This window comes from Sinohyriopsis cumingii, chromosome 3 (genome assembly GCF_028554795.1).
Source record: "Sinohyriopsis cumingii isolate HCF-2022 chromosome 3, ASM2855479v2, whole genome shotgun sequence".
Taxonomy (NCBI): Eukaryota; Metazoa; Mollusca; class Bivalvia; order Unionida; family Unionidae; genus Sinohyriopsis; species Sinohyriopsis cumingii.
Window position 1 is genome coordinate 45,206,517 of NC_142963.1, and position 18,436 is coordinate 45,224,952.

Here is an 18,436-nt window from a genome sequence, read left to right on the forward strand (position 1 = left end):
TAGTTGGAAAAACACTAACAAAGATAGTTCTGTTTATCAGGTGGATCGTTGTTCTTGTATATCTTGACAAAGTGAATTACCTGAGTATGGTGAACCGTGGTAACTGTTGGTAGAGCATCAACCTTGTAATCCAGTAATCCAAGGGTCGTGGGTTCGATACCTTTGGAATCGCACTTATCTCTCATTTCTTTGGCTCGAGTCGGTCAGAATCGCAGCTATCGGCATACAATCGATGTATGATCCGTAGAACTGACCAAGAAGTTGGGAATGTCCAAACCGAACTTATATCAGCAGATATGTATATAAGGATGTATTTTCAATACGAAGGACGACACCTTCATAGCTGAAAAGTGTCGCTGTAAATGATAATGCCATTTAGACGTCGATGGTTGAGTGACAAACTAATTTATTCGTCGCCAATCTTACTCGATTCCAAGTGGTAGACTACAGTTACCTCAGTTTCTCCTTTGTTTTGCTTCTTCTTCTTCTTCTTCTTCTTTTTCTTCGTCTTCTTCTTCTTCTTCTTCTTCTTCTTCTTCTTATTATTATTATTATTATTATTATTATTATTATTATTATTATTATTTTATGATTTTGAATAAGTTTTATGTTCTGCCCAACAGAACAGTATTCGTTTGTAGCAAAGTCCAAAACAAGCCACCGCCACCACCACCACCACCTTAAAATGAAAAGTGAGCTATTGTAAAAATGCACCTTGCATTTTCTCAGCATAGCAACCAATGTTACGCTGAAAGAAAGAGACATGAAACTTGCCACAATTATTCCTGAGAAAACTGAATTTGAAAAGGGATGGAACAGATGAGGTTCATGGAGGTCGAAAGTTAAACTATTTGCTTATTCTTCTAAGACTAGAATTCGGAAGAAAGCGAATTTGTTTTTTGTCGTCGCTTTTTTCTTAATATCATAAGAAATGTATGAAAATAAACATTTTCACTATATCTTTCTTTCACTTAATGTGACAGTTTCAAATATGAGTTAACCTCAGTCCTCGGTGTTCAATGATTTCTAATTTCCACATAATTAAGGCCCATTACACACACAAAATACTGCCACAAGGCATATTGTGTAAACAAAAGCAAAATAAGCCTGATCAGATTATTTTAATGCATAATATAAATGATTTTTTTTATTTATTTATTTTTTATTTATTTTTTATATTTTTTTATAAATATTTTGTTAGAACATCATACACGATGATATGAATATACGAAAAATTAATTGCACAAAGATTCACATATTTTAGAGTTCAATTTCTAAAGAAAAATAATTTTCCCGGTTTTCCTCGTTGGTTATACTGACTGTTAAAAATACGTTGCATATCGTAGGTATAGTTAAAAGAAGGTTTAAAATCCTCATTATTTTCGTGTATGACTCATGAGTGCGATATGTGTCATCGAGTATGCAGCTTGACCTTTACTTCAGATATTTATATAAAAAGACTGCTAGAAATGTGAAATGGTGCAAACTTTTGTTTTGTAGATATTTTTGCAGTAAATTGTGTCTCGGTCAGCGCAATATGCTACCATTAAGATTGCGTATGGATTAGGATAGCCATAAATTGGTAGCTTGTGATAGTTAAACTCTCTTGTTTTTAGACGTTATTGTATTTTGATTAAGACCCGCTAGTAATAATTGCTAAAGATAGTATACTTTAGACTAATTCATGGTGATTTTTGGAACACATGGGAGCAGTCATTTGGATTAGATGTGTGCTTAGATCATGTACATTTTCCGCACATACAATATCCTAAAAACTTTCAGTCACAATGTTTGAACTAAACATAGATATATGTTGTCTATTAATGCATACATGTTTACTTTATCCACTGTGCTACATTTGATATTTAACAAGACATAGTTTTCGAAAATAAATATTTTTCAAAGTTTTGAAAAGGTATTTGGTTTTCTGGAACAAAATATTGTTCAAACCCAGACATATATATATTCACAGTTATTACATTATTCAAAAGAGTTAAATATAAATTATCAAATAACTGGGCCATGGTATGCCCTATAAAGCAATGTTTTGAAAACTCTTAAAAAGGGAACCAGTCGCAGATTACAACACGTGTCGCTTTATACACATGTTAAAATGACCAATCATTGCCCTTTTATGTATGTGTGAAGCAAGCGAAACACTTCCTCTGCCTTGTAAAATAAGTTCAACATTGTTTTTTTCCTTTTTCAAGGTTAAAATGATTGGTTTTTGTCAATTTCATACTGGGGTTACGTGCTTTTAGATGTAAATACTTCTCGAAAACTCTGGAAAGTTGACCCTCATCCGGGAATCTCTATTGCGTTTCAAGTTACTCTATAATCGTTGTTTATAGAGATATTTCTCAGTCGGGGCTTTTTATTTATACTGGAAAGTGTCTGTTGTGTCAGTTGGCTTACAATTTAATTTTTATTCAAATTATTTGGATTCTGAAAAATTAGTTCTTTCTCCTAGAAATAGTTGAGTGCTCATACAGAATTCGTGAACAAAGACATTTATTTAAATTTTATTCTAAAATTCAAAAATTGGAAAATATTATTGTCTGTGGAATAAAAAACAACTGCAGACGGTACAACGCCATACTGACTACACTATACGTCATCGCCTTCCATTTTGGATTCTTCATCTGGACTCGGACTTGAATTCATTAGACCATTTCATTATTATAACTTCTAAAAATTTAATTCGTGGATTATTCTTGGATTATTTGTGGATTTGATTTTTTAAAACCGTAAGTTCTTATTTTTTCATTTTTACAGCGTTTCAACAGGGATATAAATTATTTTTTAAATTTTTCAAAGCTTGTTGTTTTCACTCTTTCTTTTGTTACTTTTTATTCGAGCCTAAACACGTAATATAAGAATTGAGCGCTCGTCCTTGGGATTGTTTTTGAATTTTGGCTAAAACATTTTAGAAAACTTTGGTTTTGAAGTTTAAATTACTCTAGTTTTTAATTCTTTAATGAAATAGGCAAGCTTTTTCTAAAATGTCATCAAAAGTGGAAATCTACCTTTCAAGAATTAGACCTTTTCAAAATGGATGAATTAATTTAACTTGCCAGAAAACATGATCTTTCTCTGAGGTAAATACTTCTTTAACGAAGCAAGAAATAAAAAAATATTGTTGTCCGGTAATTGGTAGAAAAGAACATTTTGGATGAAAGTGCTTTGGTTTCGATCAGTAACTCTGTATTAGACCCTGACATAAACGTAAAGGAATTATAATTAAAATACAAGATGGCATTGGATTTGAGGAAGCTGGAACTTCACAAAGATAATCAAGAAAAACAAATATAAATGCAGTTACAATTGGAGAAAGAGAAAGAACAAATGAAAATGGAAAAACAGAAAGAACAAATGCTATTACAAAAAGAACAAAAGCAGATAAAAATGCAATTAGATAAGCAAGAAAAATTAAGACTGATACAGTTAGAAGAAAACCAAATGCAGTTACAAAAAAATAATGCAGTTACAATTTGAGAAAAACAAATGCAGTAACAATTTGAGAAAGAGGAGAGAGAGACAGGAAAGAGACAAAAGAAAATGCCTTACAAAAAGAACAAATACAAAAGGAAGAAAGGGAGAAAGAGAGGAAATATCACTTTAGAATAAAAGAAATGGAGCTGGCAAGTGAAAAGCATATTCACACTTCAAATACAAATTTAAGTTTCAATGTTGCAAAGAATATTGGGTTAGTGCTCCCTTTTAGAGAAAAAGATGTAGACAAATGTTTTCCTTATTTCGAAAAGGTTGCGGAAAATTTGAAATGGCCAAGGGAGCATTGGGCTCAATTATTACAGTGTGTACTAACTGGTAAAGCTAATGATATTTACCTCTCACTGTCAGTTCACCAAAATGGTGACTATGATACGGTTAAGGAATGCATCTTAAGGGGTTATGATTTAGTCCTTGAGGCTTATCGGCAAAAATTCAGAAACAATAAACAAGAAGCTAGATAAACTCATGTCGAATTCGCTAGAGAAAAAGAGCAGTTATTTTATAGATGGTGCTTAGCCAAGAGAGTTGAACAAGATTATGAAGGTCACAAACAATTTGTATTCCTTGATGAGTTCAAAAACTGTGTCCATGGTAACATTAAGACTTATCTTGACGAGCATCATCAGAACGAAACCTTGGAAAATGCTGCTCGAAGTGCTGATGAGTATCGTTTAACTCATAAAGTTTCCTTTGTATATAAGACTTCCACTCAACAGTTTTCTGGCAGAATTTCGTCCTAATACAAGGCCTTCAAAACGTTTAAAAATCAAGCATCAGATAAGCTTGATCAAGGATCCTTGTCTCTTTCTACGTGGACCTATTCTAAGAAGAAAGACACAATATTTCTGATTGCTACAAATTGAAAAAGTAGAACTCAGGATCAAGACAGAAGTATTCCAAATGCTCTTATTTATAAGAGGTCAACGTCACGGTCATGTATTGAAAGCAATACATTTGTTGGGTCTAATAAACCCCAGTCTGATTTGATTATCGAGGATTATAAAACATTCATATCGAAGGGTTCTATATCATTCATGAGTGATTCGGCTAATCCTATCCCTATCAAAATTTCAAGTAACACATGAGCTTCTCAGAGCATTTAATTGTCATGTATTTTGCCTTTTTCTTACAAGTCTTCTTTTAATGAGAGTTTTCTTATTTAGAGAGTAGAGTGTTGCTTTGTTAATCTTCCTTTCCATTGTGTAAATTTGTCATTGGACTTAGTCTCGAGACCCGTGACAGTCGGCACTGTGACTCTTTTACCCGTTGAGGACATTCATTTATTATTAGGCAACGTCCCAGCTGCAGAGAAGGTTGTGGCTAATCCACTTGTAACTGACAAGCCTTGTTTGGATCAGAAATTCGATCAAATTGAAAACGAATTCCCTGATTTATTACCATCTTGTGCAGTTACCCAAGCTATGGCAAAGAAAGCTCTTGGGAATGATGTTGATAAGGAAAGTATTCCTCTAGCTGACATATGTATTGGTCAGGCTTTTAATGAGGTCACTTTCACTCATTGTTTGGATCGATCAAAAGGTAAAAAAGGTATTGTTCACAGTGCTCCGCTTTTAACTACTCATTCTCTTTATTCTAATCATGGCGTCAAACGACAATCACTTGTCATCAAACAGGAAAACGATCATGAGATCTCCTGTTTGTTTCATCGGGACATTAGTTAAACTGAAGCCACTGAAGTTGTCTGTTACTTCATTAAAAATGGAATTCTTGTGAGAAAATGGAGACCTGTTGGTGATAAGTGGTCAGTGATATATAAATTTGTAGTTACAAAACCTTATAAACAGGAAATACTTCATCTGGTCCATGAAACTCATTTGGCTGGTCATTTAGGCATTAATAAGACAGTATTGCAAGATCTTGACTCACTTCTATTAGCCAAAAATCAAAAGTGATGTTTGCAAATACTATTTATCTTGTCATACCTGTCAAATAGTAGGAAACCCCAATCAGAAGATACTTCAGGCTCATCTATAATCTATTTCTGCTTTTGAAGAGCCATTTAGCAGAAGTATGGTAGATTGTGTTGGTCCCTTACTTGAGACTAAGTCAGGTAATCAATACCTGTTGACCAGTATGTGTGCATCAACAAGGTTTCCAGAGGCAGTTCCTTTGAGGAATATTTAATCCAAAACAATAGTAAAAGCTTTGATATATTTGTTTTACTCAATTTGGCCTTCCCAGATCTGTCCAATCTGATCAAGGCTCACATTTCATGTCTAGAATTTTCCAGCAAGTTATGTATGAATTAGAATACCAACAATTCAAATTTTCTGCCTATCACCCTGAGAACCAAGAGCCATTAAAAAGATTTCATCAGGTTTTGAAAACTATGATTCGATCATATTGTTGTAATACGGGTAAAGTTTGGGATGAAGGCATTCTTTTACTATTGCTTGCTGTTAGGGAAACCGTTCAAGAATATCTAGGCTTCAGTACCTTTGAAGTGGTGTTTGGACACACTGTGCGTGGACCTCTGCAGTTGTTGAAAGAGAAACTTCTTTCTAATGAATACTGAAATTAATCTTCTTGATTATGTTTCCAATTTTAACACAAGCTATAAAATGCTTGTGAAGTCACAAGAGCAAATCTGCACTCTACTAAATCAAAAATAAAGTCAATATATGATACAGTCTTGAAGGAAACGAGCTTTCAGCCTGGTGATAGAGTCATGGCTCTCTTGCCCATACCACAAAATCCTCTTGAAGCAAAGTAGTATGGTCCCTACGCAGTTGACAGGAAACTAAATGACTTAAATTGCATCATAAATACCCTGGGAGGCATTAACAAAAACGATTCTGCCACACAAACATACTACAAGAGTATATTGAAAGAGATAGCCAGGTTAAACATGCAACTGATTGAGTTGTACCTGTCCCACTCAGTGAAGATTTAAGCGAAGAAATATCATCGGTTTCTACTGATATTGGAGTGACAAATCTTTGGAATTCAGAAATTGTGAAAGATCTGGACCAAAAATTTTCACATTTGCAAGAGCAGGAAAGAAAGGAACAGTTATTATCTGAATATGAGCACGTATTTCTAGATGTTCCAACAAGAACAAACAAAATTTTCCATGAAGTTTAAATTGTAAATTCCAAATGAAACATCACCCGTACATGATGAACCATCTCAAACAGGAATACTTGAAAAAATAATTATTGGTTGGAGAATGATTTAATAGAGCCCATTGCAAGTGACTGAAGTTCACCATACACACTTGTTCCAAAACCAGATTAAACTTTCCGTATGTGCAGTGATTATAGGAAGGTGTATAGTGTGACAAAAACAAATTAATTTTCATTACCAAGAATCGATGTCTGTATTGATAAGATGGGAAATGCCAACTATGCCACCAAATCTGAACTTCGGAAAGGATTTTGGCAGATTCCACTAACGAAAGAGCAAAGGAAATTTCTGCATTCGTGACTCCAGATGGACTTTGTCAATATAAAATAACGCCATTTGGGATGAAATGGTCGCAAAGTACTTTTCAACGTCTCTTGAATATAATTACCTCTGGTCTAGGCAATTATGATGCTTTCATCGATGATGTCATCATCTACAAAGACACCTGTAAAGAACATTTTGCAACTATTCGGAAATTCATTGACAGACTCACGTATGCAAGTTTGACAATTATTTTATCCAGACGTGAGTTCTGCCGTGCTGGTGAAACTTTTCTAGGACATACTGTGGGACATGGACAAGTTAAACCTATAGATGCTAAGGTCAAGGCTATCTCTGAATTCTCTGTGCTTGTTAATGAAAAGCATCCGATGCTCGTTTTAGGTATGGCCGGATACTGTCGGAAATTTTATTCAATTTTTCTATAATTGTTGAACCCCTTACAAATTTATTGAGTAAGAAAAACATGTTCCTTTGGACTGAAAAGTGTCAGGAAACTTTTGACAAGTTAAAAGCCACACTTAAAAGCGCGCCAGTTCTTACAGCTCCAAATTTCAGCCAATCATTTGAATTGTCTGTTGATGCAAATGATGTTGGGGTTGGATCAGTTTTGATTCAAGAAGACGAAAATGGTAGTGATCATCCAATGTGCTGTTTTTCTAAGAACTTAAATAAGCACCAACGAAATTATTCAACAATCGAGACGGAATGTTTGGCTTTGATATTGGCATTACAACATGTTGAAGTTTACATTAGTTCAGCTCCTTCTTTGATTATTGTGTTTAGTGACCAAACCCCCTTACTTTCATCGGCAAGATAGAAAATAAAAATCAAAGACTACTAAGGCGTAGTTTGTTGCTTCAGGAAGATGATATTAACATCAGGCGCATCAAGGGAAAATATATTTTAATAGCAGATGCACTTTCCCGTGTATAACAATGTATTATTTCTTGTACACTGTGTGTAATTTATAAGAGTTCCCTTTTACCCTCATGTATAATTAATATATGGTACAAAGAAAGCTTTATCATATAAATCTTTCTTTTTCTTTGTGGTGGAAGTGTTACGTATATCAGATTTAATTAATATTTGATTTAATTTAATTGTTTGTAAGTTTTCAAATTTTTTTTCTTAATTCCATTATATGTCAAAAAAAATGTAGTTATGTTTACAAGGAACTCGATTATTCTTTTTTTGACCTTAACTCTTTAGTTGTAAACACCTAAAACTAACCTAGTTCCCGACTTTAATTAAGAAATCACTGAGACAAGAAGACAAAAACTTTTTATTTTTTTAATCTTATTCTTAGAGTAAAATGATTGGTTTTTGTCATGGTCACACTGGGGGTACGTGCTTTTTGAAGATTCTGGAATGTTGACCCTTATCTGGGATTCTCTTTTGCGTTCCAGCTTACTGTATAATCTTTGATATTTCTCATTTGGGTCGTTTTCTTTACACTGGAAAGTGTATGTTGTGTCGGTTGGAGTTAAATTTAATTTGTATTGAAATTATTTGGATTCTAAGAGATTAATTCTTTGTCCTTGAAATATTTGAGTGTTCATACAGAATTCTTGGACAAAGACATTTATTTAAATTTTATTCTGAAATTCAAAAACCGGAATATTATTGACTGTGAATAAAAACAAAAGACCTTTAGACGATACAACACCATACTGACTACAGTGTACGTAATCGCCTTGCATTTATGGAATTTTCGTCGGGATTGGAACTTTAATTCATTAGAACAATTCATTATTAGGACTTCTAAAATTTAATTCGTGGATTATTCTTGGATTATTTTTGGATTTGATTCTTGAAAACAGTAAGTTCTTATTTTTTCATTTGACAGCCTTTTTCCAGGGAAATAAATTTTTTGTTATTTTTTTCACAGCATGTTGTTTTCACTCTTTCGTTTGTTACTGTTTATTCTAGCCTAAACGCGTAAGATAGGAAAATATTTATCTAGAGTATGCACCTTTTCGTTTACAAAATGAAGACAATACAGAACGTGAAGAGATTTACACTGGAGGAACCCCAAGAAGCCACAACGAAAAGTACCTAAGGACAAAGGAGAGTGGTGTGATTTTTTATGCATTCATGCATCCACTCATGCAGACGGAGCTACATGACGCAAAAAATTGCTGACCAGGTAAGAAGTGCGAGTATAGGACTTGTCTTATCAATCAAGTGTGATAGAAATCTTTTAAGGAGATTATGTACAGGCTGTCGACATTTTCGTTTTCGGTTATTTTTGAAAGTAAATTGTTTAGACTGGGAGAACATATTGCCACCCTTAACTGAAGAGAACAACAATGCTAACTTTTGGTAAAGAAAAGTATTGGCATTAACAGTAAAGACTGGATGAATGGTACAAGATTATTAAAAATATCTCCCATTGAAATAACATTGATATTTTGCTATATATGTTTTTTGTAATATTAACTCTCTCTCTCTCTCTCTCTCTCACACACACACACACACACACACACACACACACACACACACTCACTCTCTTACTCTCTCACTCTCTCTCATACTTGATTTTGATATTCACGTTTGTCCAAAGGGAACTAAGACGATTCCTTCCTTGCTACTTCTATTTGTTTAACATAGAGCTTGTGACACGAGACATTCGCTAAAGCATGTAGCCTTAGGGTTAAAGTATTCGTTTGAGGCATAGTGATGAAAAGTTTTTGACAATTTACTTTTTATTTGATTAAGGAAATTATATAGGAATATGAATAATCAAGGCTGATGCAGCAGCTTTCATACTTAAACTCAAAAGGAAAGCGTTGGTAATTGGCAAAAGATAAAGTAAAGACCTTTGAAATCAAGAAAAAGTTCAGTTCTGGGTAGAACTAAGCCACTTATGAATGAGATAATCAGTTGGCATTGTTTATCTTGAATAATTGATTAATTTAAACAAAATGATATGTTACCACGTGCTCAATGAAGTAGATGGCAATATTCAATGTAAAACGCACTACAATGTCTGGTATTTCCCATGAAAGCATGAATTCTTGGATATTCAATTATAAGCTGTCTGCTTCTCATTTGCAATTGCGTTTTGCCTGTGCGATATTATCAGCTTTTCCCTGCTGCGGCGTAGCTTTATTACGCCACGTTTTTATGGATGCATTTAAAATTAAAAATTTGAATTTCAACTAATTACTTGTTAGTGAAGAAAATGATGCATCTCAGTGAGGCTTATGCATTTTTCCATCAATAATGGTCTTTGGTTCACCATAATTTCTTTAAACACCATTAGACATTGGTTGTTTTCATAGTATGTGGTTTCTTAATGACATGAGAGCAGAACATAACGGAAGAATTATTGTTCTATTACCCGGTGTAAGGGAATTAATCTTCCCTGCCATCTGAGACTAATAGACCACGAGAAAACTTCAAAGCCTTCCTGGAAATGTTCTCCGCCTTCGCAATCAACATCTTGAAATAGACCCAAATCTTTCGTATGCACTACACGCCTCAAAGTGAATGAATCTCACACGTGTTCATTCTTCCGCTTATGTGTATCACAAGAAAGTAGGCATAGTTTGTAACAAAATCCTAACTTTTATCAGCAGTTAAAACATGATCTCCACATTTAAAGGAAATTACCTCCAAAACCGGTAGATTACCATAAAAATAGAGATATATCTCATTTTCATATTTTAGTTTCATTTGTAACTCATCCCCTACGCTAAGTTTTCATTTAATTAGACATTTTGGAAAGAAAAATAAATAGTGGATGACTCAGTTCGAAATGATTTGTTTTATGTAAATTTTGATCGTCATAAAAATCCGTACTTTTGTATTAGATGTGCGTATTCCCACTGGATCACTGCCGTCTTTCCTCTGTCTGCATGGGTTCGAGTCATAGGCTCGACTAAACATGGGTGCGTGAGAAAACTTGCAAGTAGCTTCTCATGGGTCGGTGGTTCTTCCCGGTGTTTTCCATAGTTCTTCCTCCACTAGTTATACAGGCCAGAATGTACAGCCTATCTTGTGCTGAAAAATGGCGTTTAACCCTACAACAACAACCGTATACCCAAAACTATTGCCAAAAGTCGTTGAAAGGCGTTAGAACAATCATTGCATACTGCCAGCTTGCGATGAAGATAATAATCTCTCCATTAAGTATTATTTGAGAAACAAATTGTGACAATTTTATCATTAAAACAGAAATATATACTGTATCATAGCAGTCACTGACATATCGAATGAAATGTTTAAGCACTTACAAGTCTAATTCATGTATATGCGCTAGTGCTTAAATGTGCATTTTCAGGTAGCTGGTGACGTCATCATCGAACAGTAGCCTGGTAATGCGTGATTACAGTGGTGGTAACCACATCATAAAGATATCATGATCTGTTTGTTCGATGTAAATGCCAAACGCATGCAGGTACGCAATAAATGAGAGCATAAAACACAGATACAAAACACAGAAACATGCTGAAACCATAACTGCACACTGGTGTTACTCAGTTTAACAATCACACCGATATTTCTCGTCAGTAAGGTCATGGGATGAGAAAACTGTGTCGTGGATGAAAAATTCAGGATGTAGCGCCTCAGCTTTTCATGCCATTCCTGCTTATACAGAAACTTAACGCTAGCTCTTTGCTAATATGAAAAATCATATTGTATGAATTCCGTTGTCATGGATGATTGAATACTTATGAATACATGATACTATAGCCATAGCTTTGTATTATTTATTGCTTGATTATTGGACATGTCTGATTTTGTTTGTTTGTTATATTTTCCATTCTAATAAGCTGTAAATGTGATGACATCAATTTGTTGAAGAATTATAGAATGTAACCGTTGCCATTATTCGTTTAATTTGAAATATTGTCAGTGTACATACATATTTATGACTTGTCTGACTTGATAAGCACACTGATATACGACACCAAGAAGGGTTCTCTATCTTGAGGAAGGGTGTGATGCCAGAACCCCACTGTTTCGTGGTTAAAAGGAACAGAAAGGGAAATTATTGAAAGTTTTGGACCTCACCAAACACTGTGCTGGCAAGGAAAGTTTGCAAATCTCCAATTTATTTCATGATTAATAGTGTAAAAACAGGACAAGGTCAAGGTCATGACCAAAAGTCAATCGCTTTAGGACGTAACATTCTTTATATATCAGAAAAGGTTTAACCTTTTGTCTTTTTCCCAAAAGAGTGCAACCCCAATCGCAACCCCCTCACCACAAAATTCCGTGATCGACTCTCGGGCTTCTGTAATTTGGTATGTTCGCTGTTGCTGAACAAAATAGTTTGTAAACAACTTTTTTTTTTTTTACGAGGGCAGTCTTTAATTTAATGTACAGAATCGAAGCCATCTTTTCCTCCTGTTAAAGGTAAACATCCTCACGCTAATCTGACTGATGTTTTATGTTCTATTTTATTTTATTTATTGATGGAAAATTCTTCGTTCATGCTGTTAATATCATTTTATTTCAAAATATTAATCAGGGGATTGTTTAAGCCATAATAAAAGTAAAAGTAACTTTAAAAATCCGAAACGTATGGATAGAGCATTTATTGCGTTTATTGCGTCATTTGGTTTTAATCTGTGAGCACTGGCTATTATATTTAAATTTTAATATATTGGCAACAAACAGTGTCAGGTCATTAGCTTGTATCAGATGGACAATTCGAGAAATTTACTCTGTGTATATAATGGTAAATGTTACACACACATAAAAAAATGTGCAACTTTATAAGTGAGATATACTTTCACAGTATAGTTGAGCGAAAATCGGTCTTTCGTGTATGTATGTATGTTGTTGTTGTTGTTGTTGTCGTTGTAGGGTTTAACGCCATTTTTCAGCACAAGATAGGCTATACATGGCGGCCAGTATAATTGGTGGAGGAAGAACCCTGGAAAACCCCGGGAAGAACCACCGACCCACGAGAAGCTACTGGCTATGTATGTATGTATGTATGTATGTATGTGCCTGTCTGCCTAACCTCTTGTTTTATTTAACACGGAATCTTTATGGGTGGAAATATGCTGATAGAGGAGAATTTCTTCAATCAAGTGGCTGAGGATTCAAGGGGACCTTTTTGTACTAAGCTTCTTAATTCGTATAGCCCATACATGTAAGCTGTACAAGTTCAATGAAAAGAGTAGTCCACATCAACACGCGTATGTTACTTATCCGAACCATAAGCTTCTCTATACTGAGAAATATTTCGCACCGAAACAGCGGTGTGAAAACACCTGCATTTTGTTTACATTTGCGGATTGTATATTGTAGTTGTGTAAGCTTACGCAAGATTCAGTGCTCCGTTTGACACTGTATAGCGTAGTTATATGATGATATTTAGCGAACTGTTTGCAATGTAGTTCGGTCAATTAGCGCCAAATATGATAAGAATCGTTCAAAATGTAATACTAACATGCCAACTGGAACAAGATTATGACACTAAGTCTAGAATAACTTCTACTAATGGTTCAAGAAGTCCGATCGTCTGTTTGACTTGATGACGTCACAATTCAATATGGCAGCCTAAAAACTCAAAGGCATTACTATATGCGTTCGATACACTGTACAAAATATAGACTGTGTTCGAAATTTATCACCGATATCATCATATAAAATCAAACGAGAACATTAAGTATGGAGTTACTTGGATTACTTGCTGCAAAGTATGTTCTATATTCAAGATCGTTCACTTAAAGGAAATAATTGGGGGAGGTATAGGCCTATCGATGACAAATCTACGATTATTGTTTTGTATGACATCCATAAAAAATTTGTGCTTGAAATTGTCGTGTATAATTTAGCAAAGATTCGAATCGAGCAAAAGATAAATGAACTAATAACTGAATTAATGAGTGAATGAATCGATGAATGATTGAACGTAGAAAATAACTTTCAATATAAATCAATTCCCGCGGGATGAATAATAAATAAATGTTTAATGGGGGTTGGGGGTTGGAAATTCAGGCGATTAACAATGAGAATGTCACACACTGTGCTCGTATGAATAAACCTTATTCCCAACTCTGGGTCCGAGAGAGATGGTTGTGAAGTGGCATTTTTTATGAGAGAAAAAATCCCTGCATTTAACATTCGTAGTTTATCTTGAAATACACTTAGTTACTTAACGATGTATCAGTATTATGAATTTCTTTTCACTTGTTGTTTTCTCTCGGCCTTGGTAAGCGAATGATCAAAAACGCTCGCATTTACAGATCACCAACATCTCACCTCTGTCCGCTTGAGTTTGAGTCCGAGGCTTGGCCAGCCAGGGTATGTGAAAATGCTTTCCAGTAGCTTCACTTGGGTCTTTGTTTCCTCTTGGCATTTTTCGGGGTTCTTCCTCCTCCAGATATATCGAATGCCATGCATTGCCTATCATGTGCTTAAAAATGACGTTAAACCAAGAAAACAACAACAACAAAAAACATACTTTTGATTACAGTATTTTTATTTTCTGTATAATAGATCCCACTCCAATCAGAGTAATAGATTATAAATTATCTCACAATTTTATGTTTTTATGAGGCGGTAATCTATTCATGGATTCATTGCCTAATGTTATGCTATTTTGTAATCAGGTGCCTCGTCTTAAATATATTTTAAAATTCATGCACGGCTTTCTAGAAAATGTAACGTCTATATATTTCTGTTCAGCTTTTTTATATATGAATAAAAATGGCTTCAATTTTTCTTCCTAAATAATACTAGAAGATACTCAAAATATATATGCTTTGTCAAAAAGATGAAAGTGTAAACAGATAACTGTTCCTGATGACTTTAATCACAGTCGATCTCTGACACCAAAAATAAATATTTCATGAGATAAGTGTAACCGGTGTCAAGATGACACAAGAGAGAAAGAGCACGTTATCTAACTCGCTAATATCAGAAAACCTGGCAAGAAGAATGGAAATTTTGTTCGATGAGATAGAAGCTCCTCACTGAATTACATGCATAAACAGCCTAGATCAAGGTTGTGGACTGGGAACATCATTTCTAAGTAAAAGTACAAGGCGTACATAGTACAGGAACTACAATGGTAGATCCAGCTTGAAAGACAAGTAACGAAATCCTGATAAATCAGACGATGAACTAAATGCAAGGTAGCTTCTTTATGCGTCGTCGAGTAAATATTTAGCCTTTTTCTGTGACTATCCCCACGTTGAAAACAACATTGCATGTGTTAGTACACCAAGGATGAAAACAACATTGTATGTGCTCGTACACAAAGGATGAAAACAACATTGTATGTGTTAGTACACCAAGGATGAAACCTACATTGTACGATGAAAACATCGCTGTGCTTATTTATTAAGGATTAATGAGCGTTCTCTTTTATTCATCGCAAAATATGGTTATATGAAACTTTGAACTAAATTAAGTTATTACGATGAGCTGAATTTCAGTCACTGCAATGAGGTCAAATCCCATAAACTAAGCATAACTAGGTTTTAAAGCCGTTTTATGCTGGCTTCCAAAGCTAAAGTAGCGATTGAAACAGTTACAGTCCTGTGTATGGAATTGGCGATGTCGTAAATTGCGTAGAAGAGCAATAGGAGAATCCGAAACTCTTCGCGTTTTTAATCTTGTAAAACCTTGTCGTTAAATGAATCACTGTACTTGATTTATGTGGTACCGCGATCAAGATCCATGCAAACTGATACAAAGATTGTATACATTTCTACATCCCTGACAAGCTGGCTAATAGATAAATCAAGTCTATTCAGGAAACTTCTTGAGAAGCTTTTAAAATGCTGTTCCTAAAATGCTGAAATAGAAAGAACGTGTAATATTTATATATATATATATATATATATATATATATATATATATATATATATATATATATATATATATATATATATACTGCCACGTATAGCCTATCATTTGCTGAGATATATATATATATATATATATATATATATATATATATATATATATATATATATATATATATATACTGCCACGTATAGCCTATCATTTGCTGAGAAATGAAAAACCACACAAACACCAAAAGCCAAGCAAATCGAACTATGATGCATTGCGTGCACGCGTAGCTTATTTAGCTTGGTTACCACTTGTGTTGTAAAACTGTGTGAAACTCAAATCCACAAATGTTAGCATCTATCATTACCCACTTCAATGCCACTCGAAAATAATTGCAAAAGTTATTTTGAACGTCAGATATCTGTATTATAAATATCATCAACACTTACAGTACTTTAAGATTAGCGCCTCGCATTGCACGTCTTGCCTCTGTTTTAAGTCAAGCCATCATCACAAGACAGTAGTGTTTCCAATGCTGATGCATTTTATATGACTTGTGTATCATATTGTTATTTATTTATTTATTTATTTATTTATTTATTTATTTATTTATTCATGTTGATTTGTTTGTGATTTGTTTCCTAGCTAGAAAATTCCCATCGGATTTTGCATGCACTAATTTGGTTATTTTCGATAGTGCTCGTACTGCCCGTGATAACATGGTTTCGTATTCTATGACATTTGTAGCACATAATTCAAACTCAAACCACTTAAATCTGGTCCAGTTTGTTCAGGTCGTAATGAGTACGAAATTCAAAATAATGCTATAAGACGAAAAATATCTACATTCTGTTACTTTGACAATATCAGCAAAAACAACAATAGTATCAGCGTAATTTCATCATCATCATCATCATCATCATCATCATCATCGTTATAATAATAATAATAATAATAATAATAATAATAATAATATCAGTCTCATCTTCATCATATAATAAAATAGCAGCCGCAAAAAACACAAAACAACCATATTCAAAATGCTTTATAGACCGTTACAAGAATCACTTAATTTGTCCCCATCGAATTAATTATGTTTAAAACAAAATCTAAGATATTGTTACCTTTGCATCTCGTTAAGTTTGTGATATACGGACATATTAAAACAAAACGATTGCCAAGATAACGTTTCCAAAGACTGGGTGCGAACAAAACGGAATATGCAGGCATAACGAGGCGTAACAGGTGTGATACGACAAGAGGCAATTCGCGAAATTCCAAAGAGAGAGCTCTTTATTTATTTTATTTGCTTTAAAATACGTTTTTCGTTTCTCTCGTTCACAGTAATAAGAACCATTCCTAATGGTATTCTTAACTTAAGAAAATAATGAATACCTCTCTTCAACAATTGCCACAATAGATATATTTAGCATCAAAATACCCGAAGCTGCGAGTTCACACTGAGTCATGGAATTGAAATACCATTTTCTTAAAGTGAATCCTAAGTACACATTTTACATTTAAGCTTTTTGACATAACTCATTTGAATTCAAGTGAGCCGTATACACTCACGTGAGCGTGGACCTAAAGGTTTTGCAATCATTTTCAAACCATGCATCGAGGCTTTCTCATGCACATGAATCGTCAGGATACCGTATCTTATGAAACATTCTCTCTCTCTCTCTCTCTCTCTCTCTCTCTCATAAAGAAATACTGATTTCGTGATTTCGGGTAAATAGACATGTAGACCGATAAATATATAGATATTATGCGATACTATCCGATCCGATCCGATACAAGACAATTTTTCTGTCTCGATCATCGCGTAAAATACCGAATACAGGCTATATCAATCTTGAAAGAAGACAAAACCTACTGGGTGGGTGGGTGAGTCATATTAGCTTCCGTATGCCATCTAATATACATACATATTTCATCGCAGAGTGATAAGAGACAGTAAACTCTTCAAGACTTCAATATATCCGTTAGGTACCCTAATTATTTCTTTAATTTCTTCTGGTTTGCTTGAAAGCTTGTGCATTAGTTATTCGTTAGATGCAACAAGACTATGTTATTTATGTTTGGCATTAACCTGGACGCAACATATCAACAGATCAGCATAATTTTACAGCTGCCTGTAAAAGAAATAACTATAAATTTGAGCGCAAGTGACCTTCTCGGGCCTCGGTGTCTTTCTGATGATCAGCCTCATCGGTACTTTTCATAATTAAATTAAGTTTCCAGATGGCGCGAGTGTATTATGGGACTTCCAGAGTGGTTCTCCGTTTCAGCTGTCTGTGCTTGTGAGTTCAATTTTCGAAACAAGGATTTTAAAGGTAAATAGTGCACTTTCATTTGTCACGCGCTTCTTTACCATATAGCTTTTCTATCGGATGGTAAGAATCAACTATTTGATTGGAAACCCACACAGGTTCTCCAGCTTTACCATGCAGTGTCTTATCTATTTCTATAGTTGTTTATGTGTTTCTTCGTGTGTATATTTCATAGTTGACGTAACAGGGAATCAAAACAGAGAACAGAAAATTGGCTAAGACTATATTTTGTCACACGAAGAAAATAGGAAATAGTATATTTAATTTTTCTTTTGAATCTAGCGTATCGACTTAATTACAGTCATTCTAAATTTAGTGAATTGCAATCAACGTTTCTTAATAAATGCCACAAAACTACCATTACAATGCATTTATGTTTAACTTTTTTTCTGGTTACC